Below are 19,243 nucleotides of genomic sequence, written 5' to 3'. Positions count from 1 at the left end.
TTCACTTGATCCACAAATTTTTCCAGTGTTAGTAAACTTAGGTGAAGCTGAGAAATATGACACATATTTCTTTGGGGATAAGAAGTTTGCAAAAAAATGTGCATTCAAGCACTACTGGTAAACCTATACCCTAAAATCTAACCGAGATGAAGATTTTTTTCTGCCAAATTACAGAAGCTAGTGGGGGGTAGCATTCCAAGATGCATGGTTCCCTCCAGAAAAGGCATTCCCATGTTTCTTCTGCAAAACTCACAATACGGAGCAGTGTCCCATAACCCTGGACAGGCCCTCTGTCATCTCATTATTTATTGAGCATTTTTATTGTCAAACTAAAATAGTACTGATTCATGTTTTACGTAACATACTTCAGGCTTAAATTCTGAATCTATTTTTCCCCTGAAAAGAAATTCCATTCCTCAAGAGAATAACATATGTAAAAACTCTTTTTCCTCATGCCTTAGTTTATACCACAAAAGGTGGTAGGTCAGCTGCAGCTTGTAGTCTGCCACTTGGGTCACTCTGTTGCAGTCAAGAGCAAGATTTTAGGTGAAACGAATTGAAAAGAGAGAGAAAATGATTAGTCATCTGCCGTGGGTTGCAGAAGGCAACATATTTCATTTTTGTATTTTTGTCAACTATTCAGTCTCCCTGATACTATTCATCTTAATAATTTTAAGACTAATATTGACCAGGATTTTACCACTTCACTCACTTTTCTAGACATCCCTTAGCAGTTTCCAGTGGTCAAACCCTCCTATTGAGAGTTCACCTGTATGTATGGACTACCAATTTTTGTTGTGTTCTTGACGACTTGTCGCCAAAATACCAAACAATTTTTTGAGTTTTTCTTTCCCTGTCCTTGTTTTTCCTGATTTGCCATACAAAGTCGATTGATATATAAATCCTCTCATTAAAAGGGTAGAAAAAGAAAGTTATTTAGGAACAATTATGGAGGACACCATAAATACTATTAGAATTTGGGATGTGGTTTCAGAGCATTGTAACACCATTTAGGCTGCCATTTTTGCCTGCTGTAGCCCAGATATTTGCTGCCAACCCTTCTCTAGCATGTCCACAGCAGCAGAGGCGGCTGACTCAGCTGAACATGAACCATTTTCTGTCTGAGATGTAACTGCACGACTTCCCATGGCTGAAATCGTGTCGGGATTGGGGCAGGCCCGCTCTTGGGTTAGCTACGGAGCAGCACCCTTGAACTCTGGAGCGAAACCCGCGTGAAGCAGCAGCAGTCATGCCAAAAAACCTCCCATCTGCTGCGGGCAGGAGGAGATTGCTCGGCCGAGACGAGCTGGAATGCTCCCTGTGGGTAACGCAGCGCATGCCATTTCCAAAAAGGGAAAGGGTGTGCGTGCGGTGAGGTTTCAGAGATCTAATTAGAAACGAAGGGAAGCCGACGCACTTGGGCAGCGCTGTAGAATAGAAAGCGAACTGGCCGGAGCCCTGGGAAACGCTGACGGAACAGACAAAAGAGCTCAGCCAACAATGTTTTATTGTGAGTTCAGGATGTGGACATGTGTTACTTCTGCCTTTATTAGCTGCACGTTTCACACAAACCCTGTGAGACCGCCTGGCTGAACCCCCCCTTTTCCCCCGGCTCCCCTCAGGGCCCCAGCCCGCCAGGGGAAGCCCCGCGCCTGAGGCGGGCCAACGGCCCCGCCACCCGCGCGCGCGCACGCGCCGGGCGCGCACCGCGCGTCCCCGCCTAGCCCCGCCCCTCAGCCGGCCGGCGGGGAGGGGGCGTGGCCAGCCTCGTTCCCGCCCCGCCGCCCGCCTATAAAAGCGGCGCGCGCCGCCCGCGCCAGCTCTTTTCCTGCGGAGCGGCGGAGGCGGGAGGTAAGGAGCGTGCGGGCGGGGCGGGGATGGCGGCCGGGTTTGCCCGTTCGTGATCGGTTTCCCGACGAGCTCGCTCCGCTGTGGGGTCGCGGACGGCAGCGGGGCCCGCTCCGTGGCGCCAGGCCGGCACCGGGTGAAGCGCTCTGCCGCCGGCGGGGGGCGGACTACAGGTCCCGGCGTGCCCCTCGCGGCCGTGGGGAGGGAGGCGGGAGCGCGGCGGCGCGGGGCATGCCGGGACTTGTAGTCCGTGCGGGCGGCGGCCGCGTGTGCGGCGGGGGCCATCTTGCCACAGACATTGCTGGGGATGGGAGCAGCCCCTGCCTGGGCTGACACCGCCCTGTGCTGTGCCGCGCAGCGCTGCTAAAATCTGCGGCTCTAACGCTGATAAAGGACTTGGCAGAAACGCAGCAATAGGAGAGAGGAGTTCTAATAAGGCTTATGGGTCACGGCAGTATTTGTTGCAGAGGACTCTGCATCAGAGTGTGTTGCCTTATACCAAGTTACAGAAATAGTTATTGTAAAATCCATGGATACTGCCAAAAATCCTTAATTTTTTTTAACCTGAGCATTCAGATCACTTCAGTGTCCTAACTATTGATGCTTGCTTTTCTTTCTAGGTAATGAGAAGAAAATAAAAGGGATTTATTGAAATTATAAAAAAAAATACATGGCTTAAGGTGATAACAAAAGGCTAAGTTTTACAGCAGGATGACTAGATAAGTTCCTTATGACTTAGGGAACATGCTGTTTGGTTCATGTAACCCCCTGGTCAGTTAAACAATGTGACAATGGAAGCTTTGCCAAACTGCAAGTAAATGTCCTCAAGCAGTTTACAAACAATTAAGGAAAAGCAGGCTTCTCCCTGATGAGGGTGAAAACCCCCAAGGACCACTAGAGACCCTCATAAGACCCCAACAAATGATAACTCATGTGTAAATGTAACTTTGCATTTCCTGGCAAATGTATAAATACACGTTTTCTTAATGTATGACTATGCTTTTATTCAGAAATGTGCAAAAATCCTCCATGCACCTGGCACTGCAGTAATGTTGGCTCCCTAACTTGTTCATGCTGGGGAGTATTGTTCCCAAGTTCAGTGATAAGGGCACCTTTTTCCTTCTTGGTGTGCCAATGTGATTGAGCAGTAGTCCTTCTGGAAGAGCGGGCAATGCAATACAAAGCAGCAAGGATTCTAGGTTATCTGCAAGCAGAGATTAGGAGGTGGTTGTGTTCATGTAAAAAGCTGTCGGCTTCATTCATTCTGTGTTGAATTAGTTTGTCCAGTGATAGCCCCAGTCAGACACTATTAGATTACTGAACAGTGAAGTTCTTGTGTCTTTACAAGCTGTTAGTAAGCCTTGATTATTGGGTGCAATAATATACTTAACTTGAGGGTTTTATGGCTTAAATTGTTCTGGTGATATGAAACAAAACAAAGCTTAGTAATCTCTTGCATTTATTTCATCTACACATTGTAGTAATAGACGTTTTACAAGCTACATGTTTTAAGGGTTATATACGATGAAACAAATGTTTTACTTTCTTGTTTCTTTTGCTGGGTGAGGTGACATTTAAGTACTTGATATGTAGTTAAAATTGAATTATCTGTGTACAAAATGAAATTGTTATGTAGGCACAAAGGATTAAAATCTTGAACCAACAAATTTTCATTAAAAATCTTCTGGATAAAAGATTAGCAGTGGATAGATGCAGTTATTATGCAGTTATTTTTACAATCCCTTTAATATGGGATTTCAAGCAGATGTAACTTGTCATTCGTTTGTTACTAAAAAATGGCTTTCTTGCTGGTTTCTAAAAAAAAAAAAAAAAAAGCTGCAAACTAGGACTGAATTGTTTAACATTTCATTACTTCTGAGACTAAGTCTCAAAATGTGAATGATTTAATGGCCTGGTACTAAGTATTCACTTATTTCAAGTATTAAACTTGTTTACTGTTTGTTTTTAGGTATGAAGTGGAAGCTTTCAATGATGACCAATATATTATACAGAAGCAGTAAGGTAATTGATTTATTTTGTTGCTTTTGAAGTAACTTTTTTCGTACTGTTGATGAAAACAATAAATGCTTCAATTTTTTGTTATTCCCTATTTTTTGTTTGAAAGTACAGGATGTGTAAAGGGTAATAGGTGGCACTTTGTATGACTATCAAGTGGGACAAAATGGAAAAACAGTTTAAACTGAGTAATACATGTCATTTTTGTTTTACTCAGGCTAGTGCTTAGGTCAGGTGCTCTTAGTGGCATTTCTTTTGTTGTATCACTTGAATAAGCATGAAGACCTATGTGATAAATCAGTTGGTTAACTTCTGCTGAACTGTACTGATTACAGAGATGGTGCAAGTTAGCTGTCTAGTATTGGGTGTGTTTTGGAGCTAATGTGTTTCCACACACATGGCCATATTTAGTAGTTGCAAAAAGGGTCCAAAATCAATTCAGGCCAACTTTTCCTAGCATGTACAGAATCTGCAGTGGTTTTAAAGATTTATAGTATAATACTATGAAAAAGGGAATTCTTGGTGCTTGTTTATCACTTCTGACTTAGTAAAATTCTGATTTAGTAATGCTGTGAGATGTTTTCTGCTTAAACTAATCTCTGCTTAATTTCAATTCTAGCCCTTTATGGAAGCACCATCTGAACTAGAAGAATATTTGGTACGCAGAAGTGGATTTTCATGAAAGCTATCTTTTCAATAATTTGCAGGGATACATTAATATGGTAAGTGGTGTAACAACATAAATGTGTGATCAAATTAGTAGGCTTGTCATGAGCTTTAGAACTGAATTATTGCTGTATTTCAGGCATGCTATTTGATGTGATTTGTTTTTGAAATGTGCAGACTGGGAAGACAGGTGAACAGTGTTTCAAATAGCACTTGAAGGAGCTGTTAAAATGTCTGAACATACATACTAAATTTGACAAACATCACCTCAGGGTGACTTATTTGTCAATGTAGACTTTATTGGAAATTTAACTAAAGTGTTTAGGTGAAGAAAAGGGTAACATCTGGAGATTTTTTGTTATTCTGACTTGGAAATTCAAAGTAGTAATATCAGGGTCTGTATTTAGTCTAACTTAACTGACTCAAATCTGTGCAACTAGTGGCTGTGTCTGGAAAGTGAAAACTCTGGGAGGAAGGTGATCCACTAGACTAAAACCTGGTCATTCCTAATGGGCTGTATTACATGACGTGTTGTAACTGATCATTTTATTCCTTTCTAGAATGTCTGAGCAGCTTTGAATAATGGGAAAATTCATTGTGATTGATTTCCTGGTGACAACAGGATTTCCTGGTACAACACACAGAGGTAATGCTTATTGCTGAACTGCCAGAACTGTTTGTTAATTGAAATGTATTCCCTCTTAAAGCTCTGAGTATTCCCTCTCCAGTGCATCTGCATATGAAAGACAGCTTATTTTGTGGGATATATAAATCTATTACTTGTGTTGTGGCTCTGATATTAGAAAACTATTCTAATTATAAAAGTGGTGGATTGTGATGAAACTGCCAAACCTGATTTGCTGATGAAAAACTTCATACGGATCTGGCTTCTGAGATGAAACCACTTTTCTTTCAAAAGTTATTTGATCTCCCAGTTAGTGCAACTTATATGGTTGCTTGCATATACAAGCTAGATGTTGTGAATAAAGACTTGGGTCTTTAAAACTAGACTTGGGTCTTTAAAAAAGACTCGGGTCTATTAAAACTCACTCAGCTCGTGTCCATCTTTATGTGGGCATGTGCTGTTGCCCAGCAAATAGTAGCACCTTGGAAGAGCAATTTTAGATCCTTGTTTTTTCAGGTATCTGGTATTAGAGCTGATAAAAAACCAAATGTTTGCTAGTTATTAAAAGTGCTCTAAGAACTAAACTAATTCAGAAAGACTAAGACTAAACTTATACTTGAAGCAGGGAAGAAATATGTAGGCGAACACTGAAGGTTCCTCAGATGTATTGGTAGTTTCCCTAACCTTCATTCTTACACAGGTACCTGAACTTAATCCCTTTCAATGAAATGCACTTGGAATCTGAACTTGTGCATCTTTCATTTACGAAGTTAAAAATCTAAGTGTTCTGAAGACAGGTTCTAATCTTGCTGTCTCACTACACGCCCATAATTTTATTCCCTTCCTAAAAAAAAAAAAGTATTTAAAGATCTTGCCTAACTACCAACAGCTTGCTTTGAAGAGCGTTCATTTTGAAGAGCAGGCTTTGTCCCGGTGTGCAAAGTCAAAACGTGGGAGTGAAACTTTTTGTGCTGTAATGCTATGTGTAAAATGATGAATTGTTTAGACAGGCAGCATTACAAGTAGGAAGTGGAATTTCTGTGACATGGCTGATCTAGAGAAGTTGGAAGTAGCAAGCCTTGTTAGTAAAACTAACTGTTGCAATTTCTCTTTGCAGAGATGCTTGAAGGCTGCTTCTAGAAGGTATGAATTCCAATTAATGGCATGATTAAATTAAAAAGCTTGTTCTGTTGGAATGGTGATGCCCAAAACTATTGGTATGTCTGATCAGTGAAGAACCATGGAAAACTTATGAAGTGTTTTATAATCTATCTTGGTTTTAAACCAAAGTTTTATTGGGTCTAGCTCAAAATGAGATACCTAATTTTCCTATTGTTTGTAGGACAGTAGTGTTTGGAAGAATGTAGTCTGGATGCAGTTTATGTAATGCTTGCTTGTTGATTGATTTTAGCTTTTTCTGGAGTTCTTAATGTTGTGATGCAAGCTGAGAACCACATATTAGCTAATTCAGAAATTAAGGTTTTGATTTTTGGTATGGGGAGATTCAAACTTGACTGGTTAGATGCTTGTCACAGTTCATAGCCAAGTTAAGCAGTAGCCAGGTAAGAGATGCAAGAAGACTTACTGTGGTAGGAGAATATTTCCAGATTGTTTTATGGAACTTGTGGAGTACTGATTCTTACCCACTAGGTGTTTAATAATGCAGTTTGGTCTGTGAGATTCTATATAGATAGGAAGTTGTGTTTGGAGTGATGGAAGAAAATCTCTAAACTAGTGCGTTTCTCTTTTCAGGCATGCATGTGGCCCAAACTGTATGAACAAATGCTTTTAGTTTGTTCAGGTATGTAATTAAAAAGCTTCCAAGCATTTTATCATCAGGTCTCAAGTAATTCTGTGCTTACAGGTTGGGAACTGTTAGTACTATGACAGCTGCTGATATGCTTATCACAATAATTGATTAAGTCAGTATATTTGCTTATTCAGTACATGGACTGAATTTAGGACCTCTTGTTCCCCAGGGCACCTAGTGCTAGTAGCTGTGCCTAACTGTAGATAACCTTTAAATCTACATTAAAAGTTCTAGATGCTTACTTTATTTAATATGTCAAAAGACATATTAGAATTTCTGATTTTTGTATAGCAATCAGAAATGCTATATATAAGTACATCTTGTATTAGATTTACATTTGCCATACTGCTTCTGTGTCTCGTCTGTGATGATCCTATCCCGAACCTGAATTCCTTGCTGAAAACCCTAATCCGGATCCGGCTTCTGAGATGAGACCAGAAGACTTAATTTAAACTTTTGAGAAGTATTAATCTTCAATGGGATTTTAGGTGCTTTCGGAAAAAAGTGTGCAAGTTGAAATTTCTCCCTCAAATGAACCATTTTATTTAGACCTTGTTCTCCTTTTTTCAGTGCTGAGTTGGAACATTTTTGTCAGTGCTGCCTGACAACTGTGGATGATCTGTAACTGGAAGAAAGTGTAATGTCTGAAGAGCTTTTCTCGCCTGGAGTGGGACCATGCTTTTTAAAACCATACTGAAACAGTTATTGCAATTGTTTAGCAGATACTGTTTTCAATAACTGCATGTGAACCAAAATCACTGTCTGCGTATTTAAAAAACACTTTTCCATAAATAAGCTGCCAACTGTAGGAAGGATAATAATAAATAGGGAAGTGAGTGATCTTTACATGAAAAAGAAACCCGAGTTTATTGACCCCTTCAAAATACAAGGGCATGCAGACTTGCTGATACTGAGCATCTGTAATAACTGAAATAACTGGAAGTTGCAGGTAGGCTGTGCACGGTTGGTTACACAAATTTAAACAGTCTGATTCCTGAAGGTGGTATCATCTGGGAGGTAGGTGAGGTGATGGTGCAGAAGCATAAACTTGAAACACTTGTAAGGAGGGAATTCAGGTGTCATGAGGGAAGTTGTGGTTACAAAAAAGGCATCGACTAAAGCTTGCACTGGCTTCTGTATCTACTGGGGGAAAAGGAAGGGGGGAAAAGGACGGGTGGGGCTTCATAGGCTGCCAGTTTAGTGTGAGAAGACCAATACCACAATGGAACTGTGCCTTTGGTGGAAAACACTGGCAGTGTTACCTGTTCCCTGTGTGAGGGGAAATGTCAGCAGAGGGAGAAGGAGTACACGTGTTAGAACTTCTGCTTGGAGCAGTCAGTTGAAAACTAACCATGCAGTAACATGTTAGCAGTGTATTTGTGTGCAGCAAACAAGCACTCCTCCACAAAGGGGAGGGATCAGGAATTGGTTGCCTCAGTTGTCTTTAAAGACAAGTTATGTACCTAAGACGCAATCCACCTTTAAGCGTGACTCTTTAACCTCATTGTCAGGAATGCTTTCTAAAGGAAGGAATACAACAACGGCGTGATAACCAGCAATTAATAAAGCTGCAGTTTCTGTATTTTGGTACATTCCAAAAGGATTCAGTAACCACCCTGTGGTCTGCAGCCAAAAATGACAGCATTGGGTGCTAGCAACCAACTTCCTTTAGAAAGTTGGAAGAATTCCTACAGCTCATGGAACATGCTTACTTGTAAATAGCAAATACCACAGAAATGCAAAACACTGAGCAGTAGCATCTAAAACATTGTGGAGGTCTGAAATGAGTAACCATCTGACTGCAAAGATGTACGCTAATGATCTGACTGCAGTCCAGGTGTGTATTGGCTTGCTGAGTGTCTCATCTGCTTTGGTTATTGCTAGTGAGCAGCTATGTTGGCCAAAGGCTGCTCATTCTCCACAAGTAAGTGTAAATCAGTCTGTTGGATGTACTGGAAGCTGCAGAATGTGATTGCAGAAGAACTTGATGGCTTTCAACAAAATTCTGAATTTTTGTTAAAATGAATGTTGCTGAGAAGGGTAGGTATTCTTATGTGCAATGTATTGTACATGCTCTTTCTTGAATAAAGAAGGATGTGAAAAACTGCTAGCTGTTGCGCATCAGGTTTGTAGTCACAGAGTTCCTTGGCAGCTTGTACTTTGCAAGAACTGCGAAGGCAGCCTGGCCTTCCTGCACTGGCTGGTACAGGATGTACTGGCCATGTGACATTCCACACTGTGCTTGACTGCCTCCTGGACAGTGTAAACTCTGCTGATGATCATGCACTTGAGAAGTGTGAAGGGTTCAGTCTCCATCTTCTGTCCACAGCACTTTTTATGATGAGATCTTGATGCTGTTGACAGCACTTGGTGAAGCTCCTTGGCTGGTAAGTCAAAGTTGCAAGTCTTCACGAGGTTGTTCACTTGTCTTCTGGGGTGGGATGGGGGTGTGGAGAAGGAAGATGTTGAAGACCAGAAAAATGGGTAATACAGCAGCAACTTTTTGGTAAGTAGCATGTTAGACATTCTGAAAGGATCTGTCCGTAACTCACATAACATTGGAGGGTAAGAAGTGGATTTTTATGGTATATTTTTGGAGTGCAAAATCTTTTTGGCTGAAGCTAATGAGGCTAGTATCACAGAAGCTTTTAAGAAGATTTCTGCAATGTGTATATCCAGTAAAATTGGTGGGGATGTTGCTGTTCTGTGTTCAGAAGATGAGAGAGTTTGAGGATTGTGAGTAATGCTTCAGGTACTCAAAAGTACTTCACATCAATCTAAATCTTCCAAAACATTCCTTGGATGTTCTCTGATCTAGAATTGGCAGTATTAGACAAAGGGTTGCAGGGAATCATGCTGCATCTGTGCATCAGATGGTGGAAGCCTGTCAGCGAACAGTGTTTGATCATGAGAAAGTTGTGCCCTTGGTGTAGGAAAAGGTGGATGTGGTCTGTGATGAGCCTATTGGCTGTTACCTGCAAACCTTTCCCTATAAATGCTCATGAGGCTGCAAAATATGGGTAACCAAGGAAAAATGTGCATTAGCAGTATAGAAGTTCTGGTGTTAATAAAAATGAACAAATGTAATCATGAGGCTCTACCTTTGAGGTTTCAGAATATGACTAGCATAAAATGTGTAGGAAACTAACATTAATGTTGAGATGGAAAGAAAAATAGTTGAAATAGCTTTTCCGTTCAGAAATGAAGGGAAATAATGTTTACAAACCACTTGTGGGTCTAGTTCTGGTGTGGTGGTTTTGACTGATAGGATACATACCCTTATCTCAGTTTGTGTTTGTCTAGTTATGCCATGTGTTCCAAACTCATCACATGCTGACATTTCTATGTGCAAAGGTACAGTGAAGTTCTACAAAGTAATCATGCTGTTTATAAAGCTTTGACTTAGGATTCTGCGGTAAACAATGTGAAAGCACTTCAGCTTTTTATGCTTTAAATAGCTGGTAAAATCTTGCATTAACCATTGCTGGGGTTGAACTTAAGTGTCACGTGAGCGTTGGGCTGTGATCCAAGAAAGCAGTGGTTAGACAAACTTTGTTCTGGAATATTGCTGTGTCTTAGTAACTGGGCAAAAGTATCAGCATTCTCCCGAGTGCTTACAAATGAAAACGAGGAGCAAATTCAATGAAGATGCAGGAATCTCAGTGTACTGTCAAAGTTACCAGCCTGCAGTGAGGTGTGCTGCCTGGGCTTCACATGGTGAGCCAGCTTCAGTGGGGCTGCTGCCTTCTTTCAGACAGGCTCTTAGTACAAAGGTGCTGTATAATCCTTAGTTGTGAGTTTTACTGATTAAGATGGATGTTGAAATTAATTCTTGGTAGGTGATAAGTTCCAAAGGTAGAAGCTCAACAGGTTTTGGAAGATAGTCTCATTCACTTAAGACAATAGAAGTGTCACAGCAGACTGAGCAGTGCTAAACTTTGCCCACAGAAAGGAATTCTCATTTGGAGAGCGTTTAACCCTGAGTTTGGGCTAGTAATTTTTCCTGTATACCACTTCCCACAGTTGAGAGGACAGCATTTGAGTTGTATTTTGGAGGATGAATGAAGTTGGCAGGTGAATGTTACTTCCAGGTGAGTCGAGTGCAGGTGGAAGTTTTTATGTGCTGTGTATGGCCAGTGATTCACATTCTACATATTATTAGAACCAGTATTATGAGTATGTTTAATTTTCCAGTGTATATCTAAGGAAAGCAAATTAATTCCATTTTTTCAAATGTGTTTCTAGTTGTTAATCCAGTTAGGCTATCAGAGCTATGAAGACAGTGCTCCTCAGCCATTGTTTCAAACTTCCTGCAGGCTCTGGAGGACAAAGTAGTATTTTATGCTCCGAATAATGACTGTATTGAGTGAGACAAAATCTGCCTTGCTCAGTATTCTGTTTGAGGATGACCAGTGTAAGAAACAGGAGAAGGACAAAGATCCTTTCCAGCACTTTGCCTGGGAATTTCCTGAGGAGATTCTCATTTGTATTTGAATGCTACTTGGCAATTATGACCCATCTCCATTTAAAAAAAAAAAAAGTGAAACATGAATGTTGCATGGATTGTAAGATGTGTAAATCTAGGAGAGGCTCAATTAAACTTTTTTATTATTACTATTTGAAGCTGTCCTAACACTGATCTTGATTTTGACTCTTACCCTAAGAAAACAGCAATAAGTGGAGTCCAGTTAAGGACCCAGAGCTAGGCCAGCTTTATTGTTGGAGCTATGTCAGAGGTGGAAACTTAGATTACTGATGCGTGCTCTTACCTTTGGCACCTCTGAGCTTCAGCCTTCTCACAGATTGATACCTCCACGGCGCTGTTTTACTTGGGATTGGATTTCCCTGTAACCAAAGGAGTATTGTCTCTGCAATGTGCAATCTGCAGGGTTGCAGGTGGAGAACCATTAGTCTGTCCTAAGGTGAGGTTCAGTCACTGCGTAGTGAAAAGCTAAGAGATGAGTAAACTGAAGTAGGACAAATGCTTAGGCTTTGTTTTGAAACTGGCAAGTTGAGTGGGAAGTAAAGGTTATGTTTTCAAATATCTGAAGATCATTGGAGAGGAGAAAACACAGCTGCAGTGTACTGTCACCTCTTTGCTATTGCTAACAAGAAGTTTGGTTTGTGGGAATTCTTCCCCCTCTTCCTGTTCTACAGTTTATAAACCACATCATGTAAAAAGCACAGCAGCAGGAACAGGAGTTACCTTCAGAACATCTTACAGCACTGCTTTTGATAGGGTATCACAGTGCTGAGAATGCTGCTTCTGGGGAGGCAGTATCTGGATTTTTGAAAAAAATGAAGTACTCTTACAGCTGCTAGAAATAGCTTGTCTTCATTTGTATGCCTTTGAAATTCTGTTGCTAGTTAGGTCCTATTCAGCATATTTTTTGCTTATTTGGAGTACAGGCTCTCAGGTCACTGGAAGTCTTTTTTCCTATGTGAAGGGATCTTTGCATGAAGACCTTCAGGGTGTTTTTGCCTATTTAGTCAAATACTGACTAAATGAAAATTCACACCAAAGGAATCAAAAAGGAGATGCTCTTGAGAATGAAGGTTTCACACTCAAAATCCCTACTAATGCATCATAAAGCAGTAAGACCAGCTTAACATCTTGCCTCCTAAATGAGGTTCCCTGTAGGGCTTGCAGCCTCTGGGCAGCAATTCTGAGGCTGTAACATCCTGTGGGTGATGTCCTGCTTTGACCCGTTTGGTTTCAGGTTTTGCTTTTAAGTACCTCTAGCCATTGTTATGTGGAGAGTCTTTGAGCAGTGTGCTTTTAATGAGCTGTGGCATAAGGACCATGGACTTTGTGATGGCCATTACGTGACCAACTTTAAAAGGTTAGGTATATGCATATTGTTCTCTCCTGAATCTGTAATTTCTACAGCTACTGCAATAGATCTTTCAAGTCTTTGGGCTGTCTCCTGGTGAGCTTTCTTGCTCTCAGCCAAGACTGAAACCTTGGTGTCCAGAAAGTATTGTCCTCAGCTCTGTCCTTATCTCCTCAGTATCTCCACCTTATGTACTATTGCTGTGCTAATCTGTCCTGTATTGCTTTCTTGAAGCTAAGCAGTAAACGTCCTAAGAACCAAGGCAATGATATAAAATTACAAGAGGTAAGTCTTGTAATAGATGGTCAGCATTAATTGTGGAAAGGCCGTAAGAACATCAGTATGTGAGACCAGTGAAGGGAAGAAAAGTCTCTGGGAAACGTTTCTGTATAGGACTCAAGGATGTGGTAATAAAATTCAGGCACCTCTTGTGCTGTAAAAATGAGACCAGTTCCTGTAATTGATTTGACTTGACACTGTGATTGACTCTTCAGAGGTCAGGGACAGCCTGCAGATAAGTTGTTGATTTTGTAGCTTGCAGGTCTATGAAGTATGACAGCTAGCTGGGTTTCGGGTTGTTTCAGATGTAGGAGAGAAACATCTACACTTCTGGACTGATATTAGGCACCCCATACCTGAAATTTCCAGGCAATAAAGTAGTAGCTACAAAGAGGTGAAAGGTGAGCTCTCTGTTTAAAAAAAACTCACAACACATCAAGGCAAAATATTAACTGTCCTTTTATACTGTTCTTAACAAGAAAATAGTTCTTTCCAGAAAAGTTTTAGTTCTGCACAACTAGGCTCTGAATTTGCTCTTCTTGCCTTGACTATTTTGAGGGCTGGCTAGGCAACAGGCACCTCATAATCATTAAAAAGGCAGAAATGTACTGTGAAGATAACTAGACTACAGCAGCAGCAAAATAAGTATCAGCAGAATTGGCATCCTGCCCTGAAACCAAGCATTTTGAGCTGCTTCTTTAGCTTCCATTAGCAGTATGATGAAGAGATTTTTTTTTTTTTTTTTTTTAAAAATCCTGGTCTGTCTTCATATACAGTCCAATCCTACCTCTAATTTGGCTGTTAAATAACAATGCTGAATTTTTTTTTTTTTTTTTTTGGTTTGGGCCAAGCTGCAGAAAGTTCAGTGGGATTAATTTGCTTTCTGTGGTTGGCTGAGACACTGTCCCTTCCACTGGGCTTTTTGAGTGAAACAGACCTTTATATGAACTTTTTTACTGGGGGGCATAGGCTGCTTGCTTGCCAAGGATTCTGACTAGCAAATGGGAGTCAAAACAAAACAAAAAAAAAAAAAAAAGAAAAAAAAAAAAAAACAAAAAAAAAAAAAAAAAAACAAAAAAAAAAAACTCGGAGGAAATGCTGGTGGGTTATTGACACAGAACCATCAGCCAGAGGGTGGAAGAACCCATCTGTGGTATCTCATCTGAGCTATAGAAAGCAGGAGAGCTGCTAAGCTGGAATGTCTCGTGTTTGGTTTTGAAAGGTATTCGCATCAGGTGTGCCTAGCTTATAGGAATGTTTCCACCTTAATAGCATTCCTTGCACATTTTTGGTTCCTTTTTTTTCCATTGTGTGCTTAGACTGGAAGGGTCCGTAACATTTTCAGACTAGATTCCTGTGTGCATTGCTTACTGCCTCTTCTGGCCTCAGCAGATCTGTATCAATACTGGTCTGAAAGTGGTAAACAGCTCTCATGCATTAAATTTGCTCACTTGGACTGGTCCTTTAAATGGAAATTGAAAGTAGTTGAATGTTTGCACTAAATCAAACACTTACATGTTAGTATAAATGAGCACATTTATGTAAGAACTTATTTTCCTAATTTTTCTTGAGAGGCATAAGCTATTGCTGTGGATGTGGCAGTAAAATCTAAAACCACGTAAACTGGAAGAGAAACTAGAAGCTCCAGCAGCTAACTGTCATCAGTGATCTGGTTATTTTTATGAACGTGCTCAGATATCTATATTGATCCTGCTAGAACTAGGAAGGGACGTATTAGCAGTAGAAATGTATTTGCACGCAGTTGCAATGACTCCTCTCACTGTTGTAGATGCTCTTCATTCAAGCTTTGCTGTCCATCTGGAGAAGCCTGGAACCACTGGAAGTGTTTTGGTTAACTTGAATGTGACATCTGTGAACGTGGTTTATCAGTCATGTATTTAAGTAGTGATAAACTGATAAGAAGTTCTTTTTTAAATTGACCCTGGTAGACTTAAAATGAAACTTTAAAATGAAACTGTAATTCTTGTTTGCTTCTACTTCTAAGATCTGAACTGAAAAAAAAAAAAAACACTATTTTTAGAGGATCGAGACTCTAAGTTTGTTTTCTGAAGGCAGGTTGAATGAATAATGTTCATGTCCCCTATGGATCACAGCGGGGTGAAAAATTAAATAGCAATTTATTTTTTCTAGTGCCCAGTTGCTAGGTAAAATTAAAATTTACCTTCCCTGAAGAACAAAAGAGCTGCTTACCTCTAGCAGCATAATGCAGCAGTAATAGTCCTACCCATATTAAATTAGAGGATTTGTTCAGGTTTGAGAACAGGTTATGTTGCTTGCGCTGCCCTGTACAAAACTGTGAAGAGATGTTTGGTTAGCTCTGCCTGAGATGGAAAAGAAAAGGGTAAACTTTGGCATGTCTGCCAGCTGAGACAGCTTAAGATCCAACTCCAGTATCTCACAAGTGAAGAGCAGGACTTCCAAAAAAAAGACTTGAAAAGCAGTGAGCAGAGGCTGGGGTACTGATAGTAGCAGTTCCTCATCCTCATGTGCTGGTCTGTAATTTGTGAGGTAAATGGAGAACTCCCTTAGTGCGTTGTGCTCCAGATGTCCTTAAAAACATAAATGCAGTCACACAAAAGGCTCTATTATCTGCCCCTGGGATCTGCAGAAATGCTGCACTGATGTAGTCATTTCTGCCATGTACCTGGCAAGGAGCATGAGGGGAGAGGGGAAAAACAGCCAGTCTTACAGGGACTTGAAAGGCACAAGGTTATTTGGGCTCACCCATGCTTGAAAGAATGTTTAGGTTGTTTTTACGTGTTAAGTAGTCTGGAACACTTCACCTGAAAGCTGTGTTGCAACTGCTGCATCAGGCACTTTCCCTCCTGGGTAATCAGCAATGTCATTACTAGTCAAATAGGCCGGGACGTGAGTCCAGGTACTGGCATCTGACCGTGCTGCGCTGCCTACTTCTGCCTTAGGGCTGGGCAACAGTCTCATGTAGCCCCATCTAGGACTGACCAGGCTGTTCTGTGTCCTCCTGGAAAGGTTCTTGGACCTGGGAGGAAATGGTCTCCAACTTAGTGACATGCTGCCTGGGTTTGGGGGTGGGCTGAACACACAAAGTTACCAACCTGGGCTTAGGTGATCCCAGTTATCCCTCTCCTCTTTTTTGTAAGTGCATCAAATCCTGGCAGGCTGGCAGCAGCTGGTCAGGACGGGGATCTGCTGTACAGGGAGGCAAGAGGCAGGGCCGGATGTGTGCTTGGGGTGGAGGAAGATCTAAATCGAGCAATTGGTTCTGCCTTGACACTTAGCTTACGGCTCTGCTCTGCAAGTTGCAGCTTCAGCACTTGGCTGCCTCCCACTGCATAAGTGGACGGGGCAGCACTGCTGTCCTGAAGCGACTTTGAGGTGCTCCCAAGTCAGGTACCTAGGAGGAGTAGTGCTCTCTGCAGTCCTCTGCATGACTCCTGAAGTCCTTACTATAAAACAAAATGCACTTGGATGTGGGGGAGTCCATTTTCTCCAGCCCCTGTCCTATCCTGAAAACTGTTGGGAGGGAGTTGATGGCAGCTAATGCTCTCACTTTGCTTAATGCCTTCTCTCCTCTTTCCATGGAGCTTTGCGAGGCTGAGGGTAACATCTGATGCTGTAATGCACCAGGTGCTGAGAGGAATGGGGCAGAGAAGGAGCCTAACTTATTTTCATACCCACAGCAATAGTAAAGCAGTGATTTTTCTTCAGTTCTGTAAGTCCGTTCCCATAGTCCTCTCACCCTTGATAAGCTTGTGAGCTGCTTGCATGGGAAATCTGTGGTCTGCAGGTCTGCAGTGGGATGAGGAATATGTGATTAGAGGGAATCTGGAGGAAGAGGGACGTTGGCATGCATACTTCTGCATGATGTGGGGAGGACTTGGGATGAAAGGAACTGATGAGTGATTGCTTTGTTGAGGCAGACCGAAGAGTTAAGAGCAATATTTGATCTCTGGTAGTGGACATTAGCAAATGGAAAAATGCAAAACCAGGGCAAGCATAGGTAGTAGGAGTACTCCCTGGTATGTTCTTACAGAAGTTGGTGTAGGCTGTTGCAGACTTTAAGTTGGGGTGACCTCTGCATTATAATGATACTAGATGGGAGTTCCTTCTGTTAGGCTAAGTACTTTGGGGGTTTATGGAAATACCTACAGTTTTCTGCAGCATTGAATTCCCTTGTTCCAGGTGTGTAGGAGTGGCTCTTGTTTTGAGCTTGCTGTCTGCAGGTTCATTCGGTGCCTCCTACTTCTACTGGAACTTTTCTCCATGCCACTTCTGACTTTGCAGGCCACTGTTATGTTCCCTCGTCTGTCTCTCAGCCATGTCGAAGAGCCCTTCAACAGTTTAGTTATGCTAGCAGTGAAAACCACCTCTTGAGCGTTCTTGTTATGCTTTTTTAATGCAGTTTCCTCTTCCACATCCTTTTCTAAGTGGAAGAATTTGAACTGCATGCAGTGTTAAAAAGACTGGCACAATGTGTGTCTATAAAATACAGTAATCTCTCCTGGCTTGTTCCTTATCCTTTCTGAATACCAAATTGTTACACTTTTTCTCTGCTAAGCAAAGGGCACTTATAGTTTCCTTACAAGTCTCAGCATCTGTTTTCTGAGTGATAATAGACTGGGATGGCTTTGAGTTGGCTTTTCTATATACACAGGCAATTTTGCTGGTTTTGTGTGCATGCAAAAATAGTGCTCTACTACTCCACGTTTCTTTGAATATTTGTTTCAACCTATAGTATGGTGCGAAATGCACTGAATTCTACAATAATTGCTCTGAATCCGTGACTGATAAATTACTTTTAAAGTCCTGTAATTCAAATTAGGGGGAAAAAAAAAAAAAAAAAAACACTAAAGGTATTAATGGAATGTGAGCTAAAATGCATTGTAACTTCAGCTGTGCCTTTCTTTCACAATGAGAGCTCCGGGATGTTTGATATTGCAGGGGGGATGTACCTCTGTATATGGGGGGTGACATTGAATAGAGGGGAGAGAACAGTGGCAGGTATTGGGGGAAGGCCTCTCAGAACATGCACTTCACAGAACTGAGCAGTCCAGTGCTCTTCCACCAACATGTCCTATAGCAAAGGAGCAGAGAGGGAGAGAAGCACTTCAGAAGAGTTGTTTCAAGACTTCCTATATGAAACTATACTAAATCAAAACCAGAGCGCGTGGCTGTGCTGCAACAGATGCAGCCCAGGGGACTTGTATCACTCGCTGCCTGTAATAATACTTGCTGTAGGACCACTGGGAAGGGTGATGCCACGCCATCTTAATAGGCATTGCAGGAACTGAAGGTAAGACACCCACTGCAGCTGAGTCTCCTAGGATTTTCATTGTTTAGGGCATAATTATTAACTATAAAACTCTGATTCTTTTGAGTTACTTGTGTAATCATGGCCAAATTTATTTTTCTACTGCTTCATTCTTGCGGCTCTGTCCAGCTGTGGCTTCAGTGGAGCTCTGCAGTTGTTAAAATCGCACCAGAAGCGAGGGTGGTGAGGTGGTATTCCAAGAAGACTTAGGAGTTAAAACAATTTTTGTTATGGTGAGTTGTCATCAGATTTTCAAGTATATGAAATGAAGCCCTTAGTGCAAATCCAAGTCACCAAATAAGTGTCTGCAAATGTTCCTGACAGCCTGCCCCCAGTCCCCCCAGTAGATGTTCTGTGTGACTCAAGAAAAAGCAAACTCACTTCACAGTTCCATGGATCCTTTTCTAGGCATAACACTTGTTTGTTTTCATCCTTCTGATATTGAGGCTAATAACTGAGCTGTATTTATAGGAACTGCATATCAGAGTCTCTGCTTCCTCCTCTCTACACAAATTCAAAGGATCAAGTAGCAGCAACTCTCGACTCCAGGTCAGCTGTGATTTTAAATAGGGGTGCGTATCTGTTCACTGCATTTATCTTAGTCTTTTTTTTTTATTGTTTTACATCCATATTATGGAGGAAAATGAAAGTGCATAGAGGTAGTTTTCCCTTCTAAAGTGGGCCTGAAAGTGGGAATTACTTCCTCAGTGGTCTGCCATCTGTACTTAGCTCCACTGACAAACATTTTTCCTGTTCCTATTAGTTCAAAGGAAATATCTAAATTTCGTAAATTGATTCGACCTTACAGCTGTACTGTACATACCTCACTGAAACAGCTTTTACAAACAGCTGAA

At 41.4% G+C, this 19,243-nt stretch overlaps 1 long non-coding RNA gene across 1 annotated transcript; it reads left to right on the top strand.

Annotated features, from left to right (window-relative positions):
• The first annotated feature begins 1,829 nt into the window (after positions 1-1,829).
• On the top strand, positions 1,830-8,162 carry LOC311207557. Its single transcript, XR_014618271.1, has 7 exons — positions 1,830-1,851; positions 3,818-3,870; positions 4,484-4,586; positions 5,091-5,176; positions 6,273-6,298; positions 6,908-6,956; positions 7,536-8,162. It is a non-coding gene; the product is annotated as an uncharacterized lncRNA (long non-coding RNA).
• Positions 8,163-19,243: the final 11,081 nt, after the last annotated feature.

The sequence above is a fragment of the Netta rufina genome, assembly GCF_964035555.1.
Source record: "Netta rufina genome assembly, chromosome: 3".
Taxonomy (NCBI): domain Eukaryota; kingdom Metazoa; phylum Chordata; class Aves; order Anseriformes; family Anatidae; genus Netta; species Netta rufina.
The sequence above is the reverse complement of the archived record's forward strand: the minus strand, read 5'-3'. Positions and strand labels throughout refer to the sequence as shown.